At 35.8% G+C, this 19,996-nt stretch overlaps 1 protein-coding gene across 5 annotated transcripts in view; it reads left to right on the forward strand.

Annotated features, from left to right (window-relative positions):
• The window catches only part of LOC115862591 (zinc finger protein 420), a 134,238-nt gene that overhangs the window by 65,938 nt on the left and 48,304 nt on the right, over positions 1-19,996 (forward strand). Inside the window, exons 1-4 of one of the 5 annotated variants that reach the window (XR_009559989.1) lie at positions 3,968-4,270; positions 5,840-5,890; positions 14,226-14,314; positions 15,582-15,708. The exons of 1 other annotated variant lie outside the window; for it this stretch is intronic. The gene's annotated coding sequence lies outside the window, so the exon portion shown is untranslated. Of the gene's footprint in view, positions 1-3,967; positions 4,271-5,839; positions 5,891-14,225; positions 14,315-15,581; positions 15,709-16,696; positions 16,819-19,672; positions 19,758-19,996 lie in introns of those variants that run through there. 3 more of the 5 variants (XM_060288759.1, XM_030874608.2, XM_030874607.2) reach the window with 3 other exon arrangements.

The raw sequence follows: 19,996 nt of genomic DNA on the forward strand, positions 1-19,996 counted from the left end.
ATGGGGATTATAGGAGCCAGCTTGAGAGGCCAAATTTGTACAATTTGAGCAAAACAAAGAATGATGGTAATAAATGGACTAAAATACTTTGTTCCTTGTGCTAAAATACTTCAAATGACAAAAAAAATCCATCAGTCAGAGATACTCAAAATAGAAAACCCAGATATAGAGAAGAAAAGGGGGGAAAGGCAAAGCTTTTATATAAGAGAATGATAAAATTAAAAATCACCACTGCAAGCCCTAATTTTATAACTTATTTAGGCAAGAATCATCAACGGATGCTAAAAACATTAGGCAAAATGTTATATGTGAAATGGTCTCAAAATATTCCTGTCAGATTACTTCTTGACTTACAAAGAAAAAAAGCAACGTTTATTATGGAGAAATCAGGTACACACACTACTCAAATCAAAGTGATCAACTTTAGTATTACCAATAATGGATCAAACTTAAATTATGTGCTTCTTGATGTGATACAATAGGAAGTATACAGCACCAACCCTAGTATTCTTGTAAAATATATTTAAACTTAACCTAATCATGACAAAACAAACAAATCCAGAATGTTAGGCACTGTACAAGACAAACGTTCTAGATTCTTCGACTCTTTAAAATGTCATTGTGAAACACAAAACAGGTAAGGAGAATACTGCTCTACATTAAAAAGATATGACCTCTCTCCACCATGTGAGAAAACGGTGAGATGGTTACCCAGGAAGGGCTCCCACCAGGAACCAAATCTGCCTGTACCTTGATCTTGGAGTTCCCAGCCTCCAGAACTGTGAAATATAAATATTGTTTTTTTTAAAAAGGGCCCATCCAATGCAATATGTGACCTTGATTTCGATTGTGTATTAATTTTTAAAATAAATTTATTTATTTTATTTTTGACTGTGCTGGGTCTTTGTTGCCGCACGCGGGCTTTCTCTAGTTGTGGTGAGCGAGGGCTACTCTTTGTTGCGGTGCGCAGGCTTCTCACTGTGGTCGGTTCTTTTGTTGCAGAGCACGGGCTCTAGGCGCACGGGCTTCAGTAGTTGCAGCGAGTGGGCTCGGTAGTTGTGGCTCACGGGATCTAGAGCGCAGGCTCAGTAGTTGTGGCACAGGGGCTTAGTTGCTCCGTGGTATGTGGGATCTTCCTGGACCAGGGCTCGAACCCGCATCCGCTGCATTGGCAAGCAGATTCTTAACTACTGCGCCACCAGGGAAGTCCCTGTATCAATTTTTTTTAAATGCACATATAGGATATCAGGGAAACAACAAAGGCAATTTAAATACAGATTATATATTAGATATTATGAATCAATGTTAAATTTCTTACGTGTTTTCTTATTAATGAATACTCATAATGTTGCACTTACTCATAAATAGAGCAAAAAACAAACAAAAATATGTAAATAGGTGTAGACAGAGATTAAGAAAATGGTGAAAAATGTTAAAAACTGGTGAATGTATGTAAAGGATATAGAGTGTACATCATTATAATATTCTCTTGCTTTTCCTATAGCTTAAATTTTCTTTAATAAAAACTTAGTGAAAAATAATTATAAAAACACTAGAGTACCTTAAATACTTTCCTGAGATCACTGATTAAATGTCTGACTCATATGTGCTGGTATAAACCCCAATCTATTGGCAGAAGGTCAAAATCATTGGCCAGCATTGATAAAGATTCTCAAAGAAAATGATCCAATGCCAGGAAAAAGAATATACTCACCAGTGCTGTTCATGGGTAACCACTACCACAGGGCTCTAGTTGCTGGGTTGAAGCAGTAACTAATCCTTAAGGGTCTACAAGGTCAAAATAGGCCATAACATAAATCTGAAACTGCCAGCTGATAAACAATAAGGCACCTGGGGCCTATGAAAAATTATTGCCTGAGTTTCCTTCCTCTCTGCAGTCTTTTGCATGTTTTTCTGGATTTTGTCTGCTTCCACAGAGTTTAGGATTCTTGACTCACTTCCTTGTTCCAAAATCTTCAACGTCTCCATTTTTTTTGAATTTTAAAATTAAAATTTAAATACATGAGTAATATGTTTTCCTTGTAAGGAAAAAATAGATCATCAGTAATGCTTAAAGTCCTCTTTATCACTTCTTCCCCTTTACTGTAAGTCCTCTCTTCTTGCCTCAAAGGTTACCATTGACAGGAGCCATATCCTTCCAAAAAATATATACTATTTTTTATATTAAGTATATTGCATGGTATGCTAAAAAAAAAGTCCTCCTCAGCTCCTGCAGTCTGTATTTCTAAAGGTCTTCACTTTTTTGGGTCAAAGTACCTCTGTCAATCTGATAAAGCTGCCTATACTTTCTCTGAAAAGAAAAATCACATTTATCTATACATACAAAATGTCACAAGTTTAACATACAACAAGAAGCCCATCTACATGGAACCTATTCATCTCAGGTTAATAATTCCTGTTTTTTACTTTAAACAATAGCCTCCTTTCTCTTGCAAGAAATCATCACAACTACTCAAAAGCCAAATGAGATAACCCAGAATCAAACAGAGGTAGCTTGAGATCAATGCATGCTGTCCAATTTGAAACCAGAATGTGTATCTCTTAAAAAAAAACAAAAAACCAATCTACGTCTCCCATGTATACAATGACAAAATTTTTGCTCCACTTTAACACTTCGACTCCCTCTAAGTCAGTGCAATTTGACCATCTTTATTTCACATAGCTATACTGGATCAAGCACACAGGTTCATTCATTCAACAATCTTGGTCACCAAACTTGGTACTCCATTCACATTATTTGGAAGAGATCAAAGTATTTGGTAAATGGTCCTGAAAATCAGACAAGCTTTATTAGCTTTCCCCTCCGCAGGAGTGGTGAAATGACAGCTCCATCTCCTTTGTGTTGGAAATTCACAAGTTTGTGATTATTTTTTTTTAAAAGGCCATGAGGTCTTGACGCAAGCGAAGGCAAGTCCAGGCTTGCCAACAGACCTACAGCCCTAAGTTCTTTGCTCTCTGTGAGCCAAGGTATGTTCAAAAGAAAATGGGGACAAGGGCTTGATCTAGAATTCAGGAAATCTGACTAATGCTGGACTCCAATGAAATTCACTCTTCTTATGCATAAAGTTATTTTATTGTTTTATTAGTTGGATGGCCTCTCAAACTTACCCAATAATATCCCCTTAATAGTAGAAAAGAAAGAATGTCTACTTTGAAGGGCTGTGGCAGAGGAAAAAGCGGTTACCCTAGGGCTACCTTTGAAATTATCTTTCTTAAAAAATAAAACAAAACCCAACTATGTTGATTTTACGCTCTTCCCCATAATATATTTATTTGATCCAATAGAAAAATCATGTCTAAATTATCTGCCAAGTGAATAACCTTTTCCAGATCATCAAGTTAGTGTTCAAGGAAGAAATCATTTGACCATCCATCGTTTTCTCACAGTCACATATATGCTCTTTTGCTAGTCAAACTCCTAACATTCTGAAGATATAGGCACAAGAAAAGTACCTTTATATTGACACAAATCATCACCAGTCACACAACCACACTCAATTATGGCACAAAACAAACTACAAAAGTAGAAGTCCCTTAATATGTCAGACAATCCCACACAGTTATAAAATGCTATTACCGCGCAGCTTCAAGTACGAATAACCTCACACCCGACAGCATGTAGAATCACGCACAGGCAGCAATAACCATACACTCGGCCACTGAGGGACTCCCAGTCCACCCGAAAATATCTCGCGTTGTCTCACAAATATTCACAAGCACCAAAGGGCCTAACAAGGCACACAGAGGGTCTCATGCCAGTCTGACGCTCAGGCTGGTCCCCTGCACCTGCCCCACCGGCGGGTCCCACTTTCTCCTGACGTGTATAAGACCCCGAGCCCACTCAACACTCGCCGCGGTCTCAGGGGCCAACTGCCCGAGGCGAGCGCGCCCCACGCCTGCGCACTCAGCGCAGGCGGGCTCTCCCAGAAATCCCCGGGGCGCGGCAGTTGGGGCGAGTTAGTTCTAGCAGCGGGGGTCTTCGAACCCAGCGGAGAGTTTGTGGGCTGGGTCTCTTAACGTTCTCGCTGGCCAGCCACAGCCTGCCCGGAGTTGGACTACATTTCCCAGAGCCACCGCGTCCCAAACGCGGCTTCATTTCCGTTTGTTCGCGCGACTTGGGAACCTCGCGTGGGGCGAGGGCTGCGTCTGAGGGAGAGTTTGGCCTGGCTCCTGCAGGGCGGGCGAACCCGAAACCGGGCTGGGATCCCGGGCACCAGGTCCTGGACCCTGAACTGCACCCTCTGTCGAGGTGAGTATGTCCGGAATGCCAGGGTGGAAACGCTCGGAGGAAGCGTCACTGGAATTACGTGGGTGGCCGTGTCTCCTGGTGTTTTTTGTGTGTGTGTGTGTGTGTGTGTGTGTGTGTATGTGTGTGTGTGTGCGCGCGTGTGTGCGTACGCGCGCTCGCGACAGCCAGCCTGGTATTGGTGACTGTATGGGCGAATGGTCGTGTGCTACTGTGGTTTTGTGTGTATGCGTTTGTGTGTGTGAGTTGTTTTGACTCTGAGGCTGTGATAGTACTGCTATGACTTTGTTTGTGACCGCGTGCTTCCTTGACTGGAAATATGCTTATGTGACAGTGTAATTGCCTGTGGACTGCGGGCTTATGACTCTGAGGTGTGCGACAGTGTTGTTGTGACAGGGTGTTTGGAAGTGCTTGTGTTACTTTGAGGTTTTGTATGTGTGTTACTAGGGTTTGCCTGTGAGTTCGAAGTGCTACGACACTGTTTCTGTGACACGAGGTTTGTGATTGCTTGTTTCCTTGACCTGGTACTTGGTTGTGTTTTTCAGACTATCTGATTGGATGACTGTGTGCCGTTTTCATGACTGTATGAAGAGAGTAAAAGTGCTGTTGTGAAAGGTTATTTTGGGCTGTGTGTGTCCCCAACAGGTGCTTGTGTATGCTTGAGTGATTGTGTGTATGCTCTGTGTATGATTGGGTTTTAAGACTAGGTGGTCAGACAGTGTAGCATTAACTTGGTGATTGTGACTCTGGCTGTGTAACTGTGGAAATGTGATTGTGTGTCACTTTGTGAGTCATTTGTATATTTTATAGTCTGTGATCTTATGGGAGTTTAGTGGGGTACAGAGGTAAAATTGCATTTTGGTAATTTCTGGGGTTCATTCTGTGGCTGAGCCAGCCTATGGATTAAGAATCCCTTGTGGCTTTGTCCTTCTCTGAGGACTTGACTTATTTCTCTTTAGATCACAGTGATTACCACCCCCTACCCCCCACCCCCCATTTCACACATTGCCTGTAGTGCTTCATTTTTCATATCCATCCTTAGTTTGCCCTGGGATTGTAGATGTAGCTTCCCTGCTGCTTGCTGGTGCTCTCTCACCTTATAGCATTAAGGGTTTTGGATGCAGAGAAGTGACAGGGAGGAAGAAGTCAGAAATTTGAACCCCTGAATGAAGAGTATTAGTTATTTCTAAGGCACAGATCTGGACTTGAGATGAGAATTTTAGAGCTGATAGCACCTTCAAGACAGGTCACTTGGAAATGTAATGGGATTCCAGGAGTGGGAATACTTCCAGAGAGTGTGCTAGAGGAGTCAGCCATACACTTGAGAACCTGTAGCACTCCCCTTTCAGGACTCCATCTCCAGCAGACAGCCTTGAATTGAGAAGCAAATTCTAGCCCAAGATGACTGTGAACTTGGCCCTTCTTTCTAATACAGAAAGTGCAGAACTGTTCTAGTCTCCTTTTGACTTTCCTCTATGTTAAATGAGGGGTAGATTGGTGGCGTTCTAATTTAGAGTATACCCTAAGAAAGGCCCAGTATCTCATGATTCTTTTTTCTTTCCCTGAGAATAGCGCCCAGAGGAAGAAAGAATGGCTGTTATACAATCAGAAGCAAGCTCCAAGGTGCGTAGATGTTTTCTCTTTGTTTCGTGAAATGCCTTTGTTTTTTCAGGACATAGGAATCTTTGGGTTTTTGGGGTTTTTTTTTTTTGTTTCTTTATTTATTTTTGGCAGCGTTGGGTCCTCGTTGCTGTGCGCGGGCTTTCTCTAGTTGCCGCGAATGGGGGCTACTCTTCGTTGCGGTGTACGGGCTTCTCATTGCAGTGGCTTCTCTCATTGCGGAGCAGGGCTCTAGGCGTGCAGGTTTCAGTAGTTGTGGCATGTGGGCTCAGTAGTTGTGGCTCGGCTCTAGAGTACAGGCTCAGTAGCTGTGGCTCACAGGCTTAGTTGCTCTGCGGCATGTGGGATCTTCCCCGACCAGGGCTCGAACCCGTGTCCCCTGCATTGGCAGGCAGATTCTTAACCACTCTGCCGCCAGGGAAGTCCTGAATCATTGCTTCTTTTTGCAATTTCCTAGGTAAGCCTTCTCAAATGATGGAGGGGCAAGGCAATTTTCTGTAGATTGAGAGCAAGGAATATGTGCAGTTAATTGTGATAGATGCTTCCCAATAGCGGTTAAATTAAGGAAGAATGGATTTGAGTTCCATAAATTTAAAAATGAAGAGCTCTTTTGTGTTATTTCTGACATAGCAGCATTCTGGTTTTTTTTAACTTTTTTAAATGTTTGTTAATTTTCAGAGGTACACAGAAGTGTACCTCTGTACTATCATATGCCCAACTTAAAAGTTATCACTTGCCAATCTTATTTCAGTTATTCTGCCTTCAGTTCAAAATACCTCCTAATTTGCCTTTTTATTTCTTCTTTGTCTTATGAGTTATTTAGTAACATGTTATTTAGTTTTCAAACATTTTAAGGATCTTCCAGAGGTCTTTCTGCTACTGATTTCTATTTTCATTCCATTTTATTCAGAGAATATACTTTGTATGACTTGAATTCTTTTAAATTTATTAAGATTTATTTTATGACCCAGAATGTGTGGTCTATCCTAGTACATGTTTGGTGTGCACTTGAAAAGACTGTGTTCTGCCACTGTTGGGTGGAATGTTCTATACATATCTGCTAGGTCCGATGGATTGGTAGTGTTTAAATCTTCTGTACCTGTATTGAATTTGTTGGATTTACCTCTTTCTCTTTGTACAGTAGTTTCTATCAGTTTCTGCTTCATTTATTTTGAAGCTCTGTTATTAGGTACATAAATGTTTCAGATTATATGTCCTAATGTTGAATTGACTCCTTTATCATTATGAAATGGTCTTGTAATATTCTTTGCTCTGAACATTTACTTTATCTGATATTTAATATAGCCAGTTCAGCTTTCTTTTCATTAGTGTTAGCATGGTATATCTTTTTCTATACTTTTACTTTTAACCTATTTGTGTTCTGATAAAGTACATTTCTTGTAGGCAGCATTTAGTTGGATCTTGTGTTTTTATCCAGTTTAACAATACCTGTCTTTTAATTGGAGTGTTTTTACCATTTATATTTAGTGTGATTATTGGTATACTTTGGGTCAAATCTGTCATCTTTCCATTTATATTTGTTCCATCTCTTCTTTATTTCTTTTTCCATATTTTCTGCTTCCTTTTGGATTGAGAGAAAGAGTTTCAAAATAACAATACCAAAGTTTTTACTAATCTTATGAATATAGAAAACAACCAAGACTTCTTGGAGTTCAATGGGATATAACCCACTAAGGATCTATAATCAAATTACTGTGTTTTTAAAGTCACCTATAATAACACCTTTCATATAGTTAAGTCATCAACTTGAGAGACACAGGCTCATTTGTTTCACCTTGCTTTCTACTTTTAGGGATTGTTTTCCCACCACTTTGATTTAATTTTGTTTTAAAATTAAATAAGATATTTACATATTTCTAAAATAAAAATTGTAGATCAAGGTGAATTTAGAGAAGTCTAGCATCCATTCCTGTCTCTTCCACCTTGTTTTTCTTCCCTCTGTAGATAACTACCTGTGCTTCTCTTTGGTTTATTCTTCTATTTTTCTTTCAAATGAGATATATATATATGTGTGTGTGTGTGTGTGTTTGCATGTATATGTATTTTTTATCATCTTCATTCTTAGTCAAAAAGGAGCATTCCTTGTATGCTGTTCTGCACTTTCCTTTTTTTTCCTCACATATTTAATGTATCCTAGAGATCACTGCATAAGCAGCCTATAGAGAGCCTCCTCATTCTTTTTAATAGCTTCATTTTATGTTGTGTGGATATACTGCTTTATTCAGCCAGTCTCCTACAGGTGGGCATTGGTGGTTTTTTCCCCAGTGTTTTGTTGATAATTGTGTATATTGTTTCTATGGTTTATCTTTGGAGCAAATTTCTAGAAGTAGCCTACTTTTAGTTTATTTTAATGCTTTTGACATAAATTCTACCCAAATCACAACCTTGAGTAATAATAAAATTGGCCCATTTCCTCATTTTTCCCCTTTCTTACTTTTTTCTCCATTACCCAAATTTTCAAAAAAAAGTCTTAGAGTCTGTCTTTATACTGTTAAATATTCTTTTTTCTCTGAATTTATTGAGGATTTCTCTTTTTCACCATAACATGCCCTTGTTTTAAATTTCAGGAAGCTATTATTTCCTAGTTTTATGACATCAAAATAGTACGTTTGTTGGAATGATAGAAAATACAAAAGGAAACAAATAAGGAAGAAAATAAAAATTACTCAGAAACCCTCCTTTGGAATGAATCATAGTTCATGTTTGGAATCTATCCTTCAAGTCTTTCTTTTTTACTTCTTATTATGGAAAAATTCAAACATATACAAAGCTAAAAGTACAGTGTAAGGCACCCCTGTGTACTCTACCCATCACTCAGCTTCAACAAATATCAGTTTAAGGCTAAACATGTTTCATCTATGGTTCTACTACTCTCTCCCCCGACCCAAAAAAGCATGGATTATTTTGAAGTAAATTCCAGATATATAATTTCATTCACAAGTATTTTAGTGGGTGTTTCTAAAATATAAGGACTTTTTATTTTAAAAACAAAACCACAATGTCATTACTATTAAAAAGAACTCAGTACTCTCTTAATGTCATAAAATAGCCAGTTAGTGTTGTTTTGCCCATAAATATTTTTTTATGGTTTGTTAGAATCAAGATCCAAACAATGAGCTCGGTGCTTGTGATGACCTAGATGGGTGGAATGGGGGGTGGAGGTGGGGGGTGGGAGGGAGGTCCAAGAGGGAGGGAATGTAGGTATACATACAGTTAATTCACTTCATTGTACAGCAGAAACTAACACATTGTACAGCAGAAACTAACACAACACTGTAAAGCAATTATACTTCAATAAAAAAAAACCTGTCCAAAAACAAGATCCAAAGAATGTCCGTTTAATGTAATAAGAAGATATATTTCTTAAATCTTTCTTTTTCTCTTTTCTTTCAGTTTTATTTGTTCCAGAAACAGAGTTTCTTACAGAGTTACCCATATTCTGGATTTTGTTGATTGCATATATGTGGTGTTATTTAACATGTTCCTTTAACCCTGTATTTCTTGTAAACTGGCATTTGTAGAGGCTTGATCAGGTTCAGGTTTTTTATGTTTTTGCTTGTTTGTTTTACGCTAATCCTTCATACATAATCATATATACATCTATGAAGTAGTGAATGTTTGTTTTCCTTTATGTGATGTTAGCAGCGATTGATAATCTTTATTTGGAATCCATTATTTTATCAGAAGTCACAAAATATTATTTAATTCTATCATTTCTTCTGCATTTATTAGGTGGGATACTTCTGTAAAGGGAGAGCCATCCTCTCATCAATGTCTTGGTTACTCTGAAGTATAGCTTATGCAAAAAAAGTAGAATAAAAGCTTGATTTTACTCTCATTTTTCAGCATCTTCCAAAGTTTATCGTGTGTTTTCCTTTTAAATTATCATTATGAACTTGTAGATTCAAATATATTTGGTATGTTTCAGTCTATAGCAGTTATTCTTATTAATACTCAAACTGTCCATCTGTTGCCAGTGGGATCCTCTTTACTACCTCCGATTTGGCTCCTTTTGAATTCCTTTTGATTACTGTTGGAGTTTGTGGTAGATTCCAAACTTTCTGGTGTGACAAGATGTTCTAGGCCCATCTTGTCCATTTTCCTGTGTTAAACATGAAATCAGCCACTTCTCTGTGGAGCCCTGGTTCCTTTTAGTGAGAAGTGGTTTTAAGAAGCCACAATTAGGATAGTTGGAGTTCTCATTGCTTCTGGTTGTTATTGCTTGTAGGTCTTTACAGAGTTGGTTAAATATGTATTTTTTAGAAGGAGAAAAATACATCCTGAGTTTATAATGATATTTCCAATTGAATTTAAAGGTTATAGAGTTTTTCTTGATTTTTACATTTGTATTTCTTTTTGTACTCTGAAAATCTTTATTCTTAATAACGTTAAGATAATTACATACTTGCTTTATTCTCATTGATGTATGTGTGTGTAATCATTTCAGAATTGTCTGTTTTAGAATAACAATGCCAATATTATTAATAATTTCTTTTATTTTATAAAACTTTTGGTAATAATATTTAATAAACTTATTATTTATTAATATTAATATAGTATAGTTACTGAAAAACAGCTATTTGGTTATCTGTTATAAGTTATTTGGTCTGTAGGTTATATTGCACTAGGAATCTCATGTCAAATGTACGTATTTGAAAATTCCTTGAAATAACCACTTCCTTTCTGTGTTTACCCTGCTAATATTTTGAAAAGGTAAGTTTGTTTCACTTTGCTTTCGGTTCTTAGGGATTTTTTCCAGTTTGATTTAATTTTGTCTTACAGTTATACAAAACATACTCACAGTTCCAAAGTCAAATGGATTCTATTTGATACCACCTTATAATATTTTGTGTGTGTTCACGAGAGATATTGAGCTAAAATTTTTTTCTTGCAATATTTTTGTTAGGTTTTGATATTATGGGTTTTTTGCCTCAAAATGTAAAAGAGATTGTCTACTCCTTTTCTTATTTTCTGAAAAAGTTTGTGAAGGAATAGTATTATATCTGCCTTAAGTGTTGGTAGAACTTACTGGTGAAGCCATCTGGGTCTTCTCTGTAGACAGGGTGTTTTATTTTGTTTTACTAAAAATTCGATTTCTGTAATATCTATGGGGCAGTTTATATTTTCTATTTCTTCTTGTGTGACTTTTGATAATTTGTGTTTTAAGGAATTTGTCCATATCGTTCATATTGTCAAATTTATTGGCATAGGGTTGCATTATCCTTTTAATGCCTGTAAGATCAGTATTCTCTTCTCCATACTGGTAATTTTTTTTCTTCATAGACTTGCTAGGAGCTTATCAACTCTATTAATCTTTTGAAAGAACAAGTTTTTTGCTTTGTTGATTCTCTGTTAAAATCCATTTTGGATCAATTGTGGATTTTGTGTTTATTGCTATTATTTCTTTTCCTCTTACTTTGGGCTTCATTTGTTCTTTAGCCAGCTCCTTAAGGTGGGAACTGATGGTACACGTTCCTTTTTTCCTAGCATTTAAAGCTATAAATTTTCCTTTAAATACTGTTTTTGCTGCAGCCCACAAAATTTGGTAAGTTGTGTTTTTATTGTCATTCAGTTCAGCATATTTTTTAATGTCTTTTGTGATTTCTTCTTATGAGTTATTTAGAAGTGTGTTTAATTTGCAAATATTTGGAGGTACTACTAGACCTCTTACTGTTATTTCTAATTTAATAGTGTGTGGAAAAAGACCAGAAAATATACTCTGAACGATTCAAATTTAAAATATTTTTGATACTTTGTTTCTTTCCCATACCTGACTTAGTGCCTAGCCATGCATTGCAGTGTCCTAAGGAGTTGCAGTCCAAGGACTCAGGCCTCCCAGCCAGCCATGCTCTTACGCACATCTGCCTTCCTACCCTAAGTGCCTCCATTACGATACCTCTTTATCAGGCACCGACTTCCTTATCATGTATATGGAGGCAAACCTTGAAGATACTTTTTCTCCACTGTGACTCAGTACTCAATACTTTTCTACTTCTAGCCCTTCCCCCATCTCCCTCTCCATGAAGTGGGAGGGGTCTTTTGTTTGGTACTCCCTTGGCAGTGAGATGGTTCCATAAACCTGTGTTTATCCATTAGACCTTCTCTAGGTGCTGCTCCATGGGGGAAAATGGAACAGTGGGGGAGTCAGCACTGTCTCTGGGTTAGCCTCTTGCTTATACTAGCTGATTAGTAAGTAATTAAACATTAAAGGCTTGACTGGTACTGTCATTTGGCTGTTGTCTTGTCTTCGTCAGCTTTTCTGACAACCAGCAGCTCAGCTCTATCTAGCACAGCTCAGCTCTTGACAGTTGAGTGTGGTATTCTTGAGAGTTGGGTATGGTATCAGTTATATCATGGTATTGATAGTGTTGTATAAATCCTCTATATTGTTACTGATTTTTAAGAATCTACTTGTATCAATTACTGAGAGAAAGATGTTAAAACTTCCAAATCTGTGGATTTGTCTCTTTCTTCCTTTAGTTCTTTCAAGTTTTACTTTATATATGTTGATACTCTTTTGTTATATCTTTACACATTTAGGATTGCTGTGTTTTCTTGATGAATTTATCATTTATTGCCAGTGTTACTCTTTGTCTATTTTGCCTTATATTAATACAAGTACACAAGCTTTCTTAGGCTTAGTGTTTGTATGGTATATATTTCTGCATTTAACTTTTTTCTAATCTTTATTGGAGTATAGTTGCTTTACAATGTTGTATTAGTTTCTTGCTTTTTCCATTTAACTTTTAACCCATCTGTTTCTGTTTAAAGTGTATTTCTTGTAAAGAGCATACAATTGGAATTTGCTTTTTTATCTTGCCTTGACATTGTCTTTTTATTGGAATAGTTGGACTGTTTACCTTTAAGTTAAGTAAAATTTAGTTTAAGCCCTGCCAGGGATGGGAGCATCCATATACATGTTTTTTATGAAGAACTTGGTACTTTTTGGAGTTTAATTCATTTAAATGTATTTGTGTCTTCAGCTCTGTGATGAATTTTTTTTTAATTCTGTATTTACATCTTATCTGAATTCTTTTTTTATCGTTACGATGGGCACAGTTATCTATTGTAGCTGGAAGAAGTGGAATTTCTAATTAAATATTTATTGATCACCTATATCAATGATTCTCTGTAGGGGCAGTGACTTTCCCTAGGGATGTTTCAAAATATAACTGGGTTCTTTTGAATGTTTAAATAACTGGGTTGAGGGTGAAGGCTTCTGGCTTTTGAAGGACTGAAGCAAACCATGGATCTGGATCACAGCTTAGAAAGCTTTTCTGTAAAGGGCTAGACAGTACATATTTTAGGCTTTATGGGCCATATGGTCTCTCTTGCAGCTGTTCAACTCTGCCATTATAGTGTGAAAGTAGCCAAAGACAGTATATAAGTGAATGAATATAGATGTGTTCCAGTAAAGCTTTATTTTTAAAAATAATTGGTGGGCAGTAGTTTGCCAACTTCTAGATGTCCTGAAGTGCACAACAAAGAAATTGTCTGTGACCTGCAAAATGAGGACCATAGCTGGGGGTAAAATGTGTTTATAATTATCTGGGTCTGGCACCTCTCACGTAAAGCATTTTTTGCCTGGTTTTTTTTGAATTGCTGCACTTATCTATTTTACTATTATTGCATGGTTTTACTGTCAGCTAAATCTTCCAGGAATGCTACCATAGTTTGATTGAGAAAAGATTGTACTTTGTTTTCTTCGGAAATTTACTGAGTTTTTTTAAACCATTTTAAAAAGTTACAGCACTGATGGCAACACTGCTTGTGATAAGACTTGCTAGTATCACATACTTGTAGAAGTCCTCATTTGTAGTAATGCATTTCATTGATTCTACACACACATACATACATATATGGCCTTTTTTTAAAATGTCAACTATAAATAAAAGATGTCAACCATATTAAATGGAATATTGTAATCTTATAAATCTAAATGTGTTCATTTTAAGTAGTTGTAAGCCTAAGTATTTAACTATTTGAGCCTTCTATGTAGTTGTGTATGGTTATTAACATATTAAAGTTTAACAGTTGGTCATTATCTCTGTTTTTGATATAGTGTATATGTGTGTTTTATTACCTATAAGTTTCATTTCAGAAAGAGTAAAGACGTTGTAAATGTTTCCTCTTTGTATAGAGAGAGAGCATTGAGTTTGACCAGGGTAAGAATCACCACCTGTATCTCCCCTGCTTAGTGTATATTTTGGGGATGGGAGAAAGAGACAGGAAGAGGAGAACAACAAAGATAACTCTAACTTACCCATTTGGAGGTTTGCAAAAAGCATGGTCTCATGGTTCTGTTTCTCCTCCCCAGTACTGCCTTTTCCAGACTCTGTGCTTCTCTAAGATAGGAACCCAGAAGATGATTGATCATTTCTTGCAGCTGTAAAAACCATGGCTCAGGTAAATCAGTGTTTCCTTGTGCCCTCTTTAAATAATCACTTTTTTACAGAATACATGCATGTTTGCATTCCTTATTCCTAAAAGTTCCTTCCTGACTCACCTCATTCATGAGTGTGCTTTCCAGTTTTTTCCAGTCTTATAAGTGATAGTGTCTTCCCTAAGTATGTCTTTCTAATCTAACCTATATTCACATACTTATGCAAAAGTCCAATGAGCATCTTTGACTGGGAACACTGATATAACAAAAGCAGAGTCCCTGATTTTTTAAGATTTGTACAACCACCCATGAGAAAACTTTGACCTTCTCTTTAGACCTACATTTCCTGGTTAGACAAGATAGGATTTGGTCTTGACTGGGCTTAGTGTCCATACATGGCAAACCTCGTGCTTTGTGAGCTTTTAAGATAAGGAACATATTAGGGATTGAATACAGAGAGATCGGGATCTTCCCTGGGAATCCGTGATTGACGAATACCAGTAACATGGATCATTTTGAGATTCAACATTTTGTGCTAATCTTGAATATGTAAGTTTAGATTATCTTTTCTACCTTTATGTTGCTTAGAATAAAGAAAAGGTAAGTTTTTAAGTGATTAATAGTAACAAGAAAGATCATTATTCACGTGATGATGCCGTTGAGAATTATAAACTCCCAAAATTAAAAAATGCTTACAAGGTTTTTATGTAACCTAAAGTGTTCAATGATGCACACTTATTAAGTCAGATATATTCATTATATGGAGCTATTCTACAGTCTATTAAAAATATTTACTAAATTATTGGTAACCAGGAAAATGCTTATGTAATATTCTGATATAATGGTGAACCTGAGGTTTCAATAAATTCTTTAATTTTATGCAAATCTTATAGAGATTTTATAAGGTTTTACAGAAAACTATACCAAATTTTTTCTTTCTTAAATAGAGAAGAAGAGAAACTTGCATTTGTTGAGAATGCATGATATGTGAGACACCTATTGTACAGGGTGCTTGTGTATGCTATTTCTTTCAATTGGGACATTGCATTTACTTTATTAATTCTCAGATTTATGTGTAAAATGAGATATTCTATATGCAGGAAATATCTACAGCAACAGGCATAAAAAGGAACTTCAGAAGCACCAATTTCTTTAGTGTCTTATCCATGTAAGAGGCTTCCCAGCCTATTTGCTCTGTTGCCTTCTTCGTGGAGAGCTCTCTATCATCTCCCCTTCCATTGAAAAAATATTTTCTTTATTTCCACAACTAGTATTATGTTTGTGTTTCAGAGATCAGTGATGTTCAGGGATGTTGCCATTGACTTCTCTCAGGAAGAGTGGGAATGCCTGGACTCTGCTCAAAGGGATTTGTATAGAGATGTGATGTTGGAGAACTATAGTAACTTGGTGTCACTAGGTAAGGATATCTACCCCTAGTATTTCAGGATCTACCTTTGGAATGGCTGCTTTCTTTTCTGTTATTTCAATGTTGTTTTTAAGTGATTAACTGAATTTCTTATTATTCTCCAAGGAATAGTTTCAAATTACTGGAAGTAGACATGGATGGTTTCATTGGGCACATTTATCTTCTCCAGCCTTCAAATATAATTGCCTGTCTTCCTGCTGTCTTGATTTTCCCATCTAAATGATGACTTTAGTCTTTGGACTCTTCAAGTCTCTGGAATATAATTGTCTCTTGCCCCTTCAGTTCTCTTTCCCCCTGTAACAACCCTTTTATGTAAACTTGGGAGTCATTTCCTTTCCAGTTTTTTTTTTTATATTTAGATTTATATCATTTGTCTCCATTCTTTAAAATGTACTCATTTATTCAAAATATATTTATTTATTGAGGGGCCTATTCTATGCCAATGACTGTAGTAGGCATTGGAGAAATAATGATCTAAACAAGGTTCCTATTCTGGTGAAACTTACATTCTTGTGGGAGAAATACAAAATAAATAAGGAAACAAAAATATATGTGTATGTGTGTGCATATTTATGTGCATATATTTATTTATTTAATAAATATAAAAATTGCAGGTAGCAATAAACAGTATGAATAAAGGTGAAGTAGAATAGGCAGAGAAAGAACTAAATGGGGAATGGGGGGGTAGGTTATTTTAGATAGGTAGATTTTGTAGAAACCTCTCTAAGAAAGTAATATTTGAACAAAGACTTTACCAAAGTAGGGGCATGAGTCAGGCCAGTATCTGGAGGAACAGTATTCCAGGCAGTTGGAATAGTAGGTGTAAAGGACTTGGGCTGGGCATTAACTTTGTAGGAGGAACAGAAAAACATTATATCTAAAGAAAAGTGAATGATAGAGTAATAAGAAATAAGGATAGTTAAAGAATAGAAAAAAAGGAGTTGAAATTTTATTCTCTAAGGTGGTGCCCTCTGAATCCTGGCCGAAGCAAATGCAAATTCTCTCTGGAGGAAAGTAAGAGGGCTTTTAGAATTCTCACAAATTAATCAACAAAAGATGAGCTCACAAAGATCATCAAACCCACGAGGAAACAGGTCACAGGTGAGTTGATAAGTAATCTAAGGAAACAACAGATCGCATGGTAAAAGATTTAACATATTGGAATTTTTAAATGTAAATATAAACTATTGGTGAAATACTTAAAGAAATAAAGTAAATTACAAAAATGAAAAGCAATAAAAGATTTTTATAAAGGAACAGATGTGAAAGAGAACTAAATTGAACATTTCTAAAGGTTCTGTTCTTTTTAAAAATAATTATTCTAAGGTTGATAAATTTGCATGAAAATTATTCTCTCTATAAAAAGACGTCATAAAGAAAGTAAATGACAAGCCGTGAATTGGGTGAAGATAATTGCAATGCATATTGACAAGAATTAAGTTAGTATCTAGAATATAAAAAGCTCCTATAGATGGTTAAGAAAAAGGTAAATAACCTTTTTGAAAAATTGGATAAAAGACATTTATAGGCAGTTCAAGGAAAAGGAAATGCAAATAGCCAATAATCATGAAAAACTGTTCAACCTCACTAGCAATCAGGAAATGCAAATTAAAACCACAGTGAGATAATTATTTCACATGCCCTAGATTGGCAAAAATTGAGAAGTATGACAGTACCAAGTGTTTACAACTTTTAAATGCAGAAGTGCTATATACCTCATTATTCATAAAAGCCAAAAAGTGGAATGACCCAAATGTCTATCAGCTGATGAATAGATGAGTAAAATTGGTATATCCTTACAATGGAATATTAGTAAGCAATAAAAAAGAATGAAGTTCTGATACATACTACAATATGGATGAACCTTGAAAACATGCTAAATGAACGAAGCCAGACACAAAGACTACATGTTGTATAATTCCATTTATATGAAATGTCCACAATAGACAAATCCATAGAGACAGGAAGTAGATTAGTGGTTGCCTAGCACTGAGGTGGGAGCTGGGAGGTGAGGGTGGATTGGAAAATGAAAATGGGGAAATTGAAAATGACTGCCAATAGGTATGGGGTTTCTTTTTGAGGTGATAAAAATGTTATAAAATTTGGTTGTGGTGATTATTGTACAATTCTATGAATATACTAAAAACTGTTGAATTGTATGTACTCTAAATGAATGAACTGTAGGTATATGAATTGTATGTGAGTAGATCTGTTTTTTTAAGTGTTCTGTACCTTACTGATATCAGTATCAATTGGCGTAATCACTTTGGAAAAATATATAGAAATTATTTCTAAACTTTTAGAAAAGTATTTATTTATATTTATTTGGTTGCACTGGGTCTTAATTGCAGCACACGGGATCTTCATTGTGGCATACAGGATCTTTAGTTGCAGCATGTGGAATCTTCTAGTTGTGGCATGCAGGCTCTTAGTTGCAGCATGCGGGATCTAGTTCCCTGACCAGGGATGGAACCCAGGCCCCTTGCATTGGGAGCATGGAGTCTTAACCACAGGACCACCAGAGAAGTCCCTATTTCTAAATTTATATGCACTTTGGAAATAGCAGGAGACCTTTTAAAAATTCCAGATCCCAGGCCACATCCCAGACCAATTAAGTCACAATTATGGACACGGGACAGAGATATTATTTTTTGAATTTCCCTAGGTTGTTCAAATAAATGTTCAGCCATGTTTGGTAACTACTGTAATATGATATTATCTGAGAATTTATTTTTAAAATTTAATTGTTATTGCCGGTATGCTTGGATTTACTTCTCTCCTATTTTATGCTTTTGGATTACTCTCTTGATCTTCTTTGCTTCCTTTTAAAATCTTTCCTTAATCAGGATGGGTACAGTTTTTTTGTTTTTTGTATTTTTTAAACTCCACTTCCTCCCTTGTTTAGTTTGGAAGGTATACACTATTTGTTACCTTTACTTTTTTATTACATGCATTTTATTCATCTTAATGCAAATGCAGTTTTGTAGTTTCTTAAATTATAATGATGTTTGAAAAAATATACATTTTTAATGGAAATTAAACATTTTACTAGATATTAATTGTTTTTATTAATAATAAAACATAGTTATTCAAGCCACATATAATATTTGGTTTGCATACTACTTTGTAGAGGTCTTGTAATAAACTATATGCCTCACTCTCATCCCTAGGATTTCAAGGCCAACAAGTTAAAAAACACAGATATCAAGGACTGTATCTACCTTGAAATAAATTGGTGGCTGCTGTGGCAGTGAATTGAGGTTTATAGAGAGATGTGATATTTTCATCTCTATGTCAAATACATATTTTATTTTCACAAAATTCTTGTCAGGCGTGTACCAGCAGTGTATGACTTACTCTTTTTCTACACTTTGACCAACACTAGATATCATCACTTAAAAATATCTGTAAATTTGTAGATAAAAAATTGAATAACATATTGCCGTGATTACTGGTGAGTTTAAATATTTTGAGAGTATTTCTGCCTGTTTTGGTCATTTAATCATTATCATTATTGTTTGTGTCACTTAACAAGTACATACTTAAGAAAGGCTATAGTTAATGTCTTCCTTCTCCCAGGACAATATAAAGAATCTTAGAATGTTTTAACTTGGGTTAATCTTTCCTATTTAATATGTTATTGTTGACTAATATTTTAATTCTGTTTTCTTTTAACCTCCCAAAATGGGCATTATTTTTGTTTTACAAAATGGCAATATTTGGTTGTAGATTTATTCACATGAATATCGTTTTATTTGCACACTATTCATCTTCCATCATACCTTCATACTGCGATCATTTTATTTATCATGAAATACATTAAGCAAGACCTATTGTTAGTAAATACTCTTCATTTATATTTCTGTTGTTGTAATATAACCTTGTTTCATCTTCATTCTTGCCTGATGATTTAACTGGGTATGGAATTCTATACTGACAATTATTTTTTTCTCAGCATTCTGTAGATATTATTCCACTGTCTTCTGGCTTCTGTTGTTGCTCTTGAGAAGTCTACCATCTGTCTCATTGTTGTTCCTTTTGTAAGTAATCTGTATTTTCTCTCTGGCTGTGTTAAGATTTTTTTTTAAGATCTTAATATAATTGATTATATTGTTTTATTTCTAGGACTTGTTATTTTCCCTCTCCCCTAGATCTTACTTTTCTTCTATATATTCTTTTCCTCATGGTTTTGATTTTATATTTTCATATATTTTAAGCATTTATATTACATGTGTCATTCAACAATTACAATTTCTGGGGAACCGGTCTAATTCTGCAG

The sequence above is a fragment of the Globicephala melas genome, chromosome 19 (genome assembly GCF_963455315.2).
Source record: "Globicephala melas chromosome 19, mGloMel1.2, whole genome shotgun sequence".
NCBI lineage: Eukaryota > Metazoa > Chordata > Mammalia > Artiodactyla > Delphinidae > Globicephala > Globicephala melas.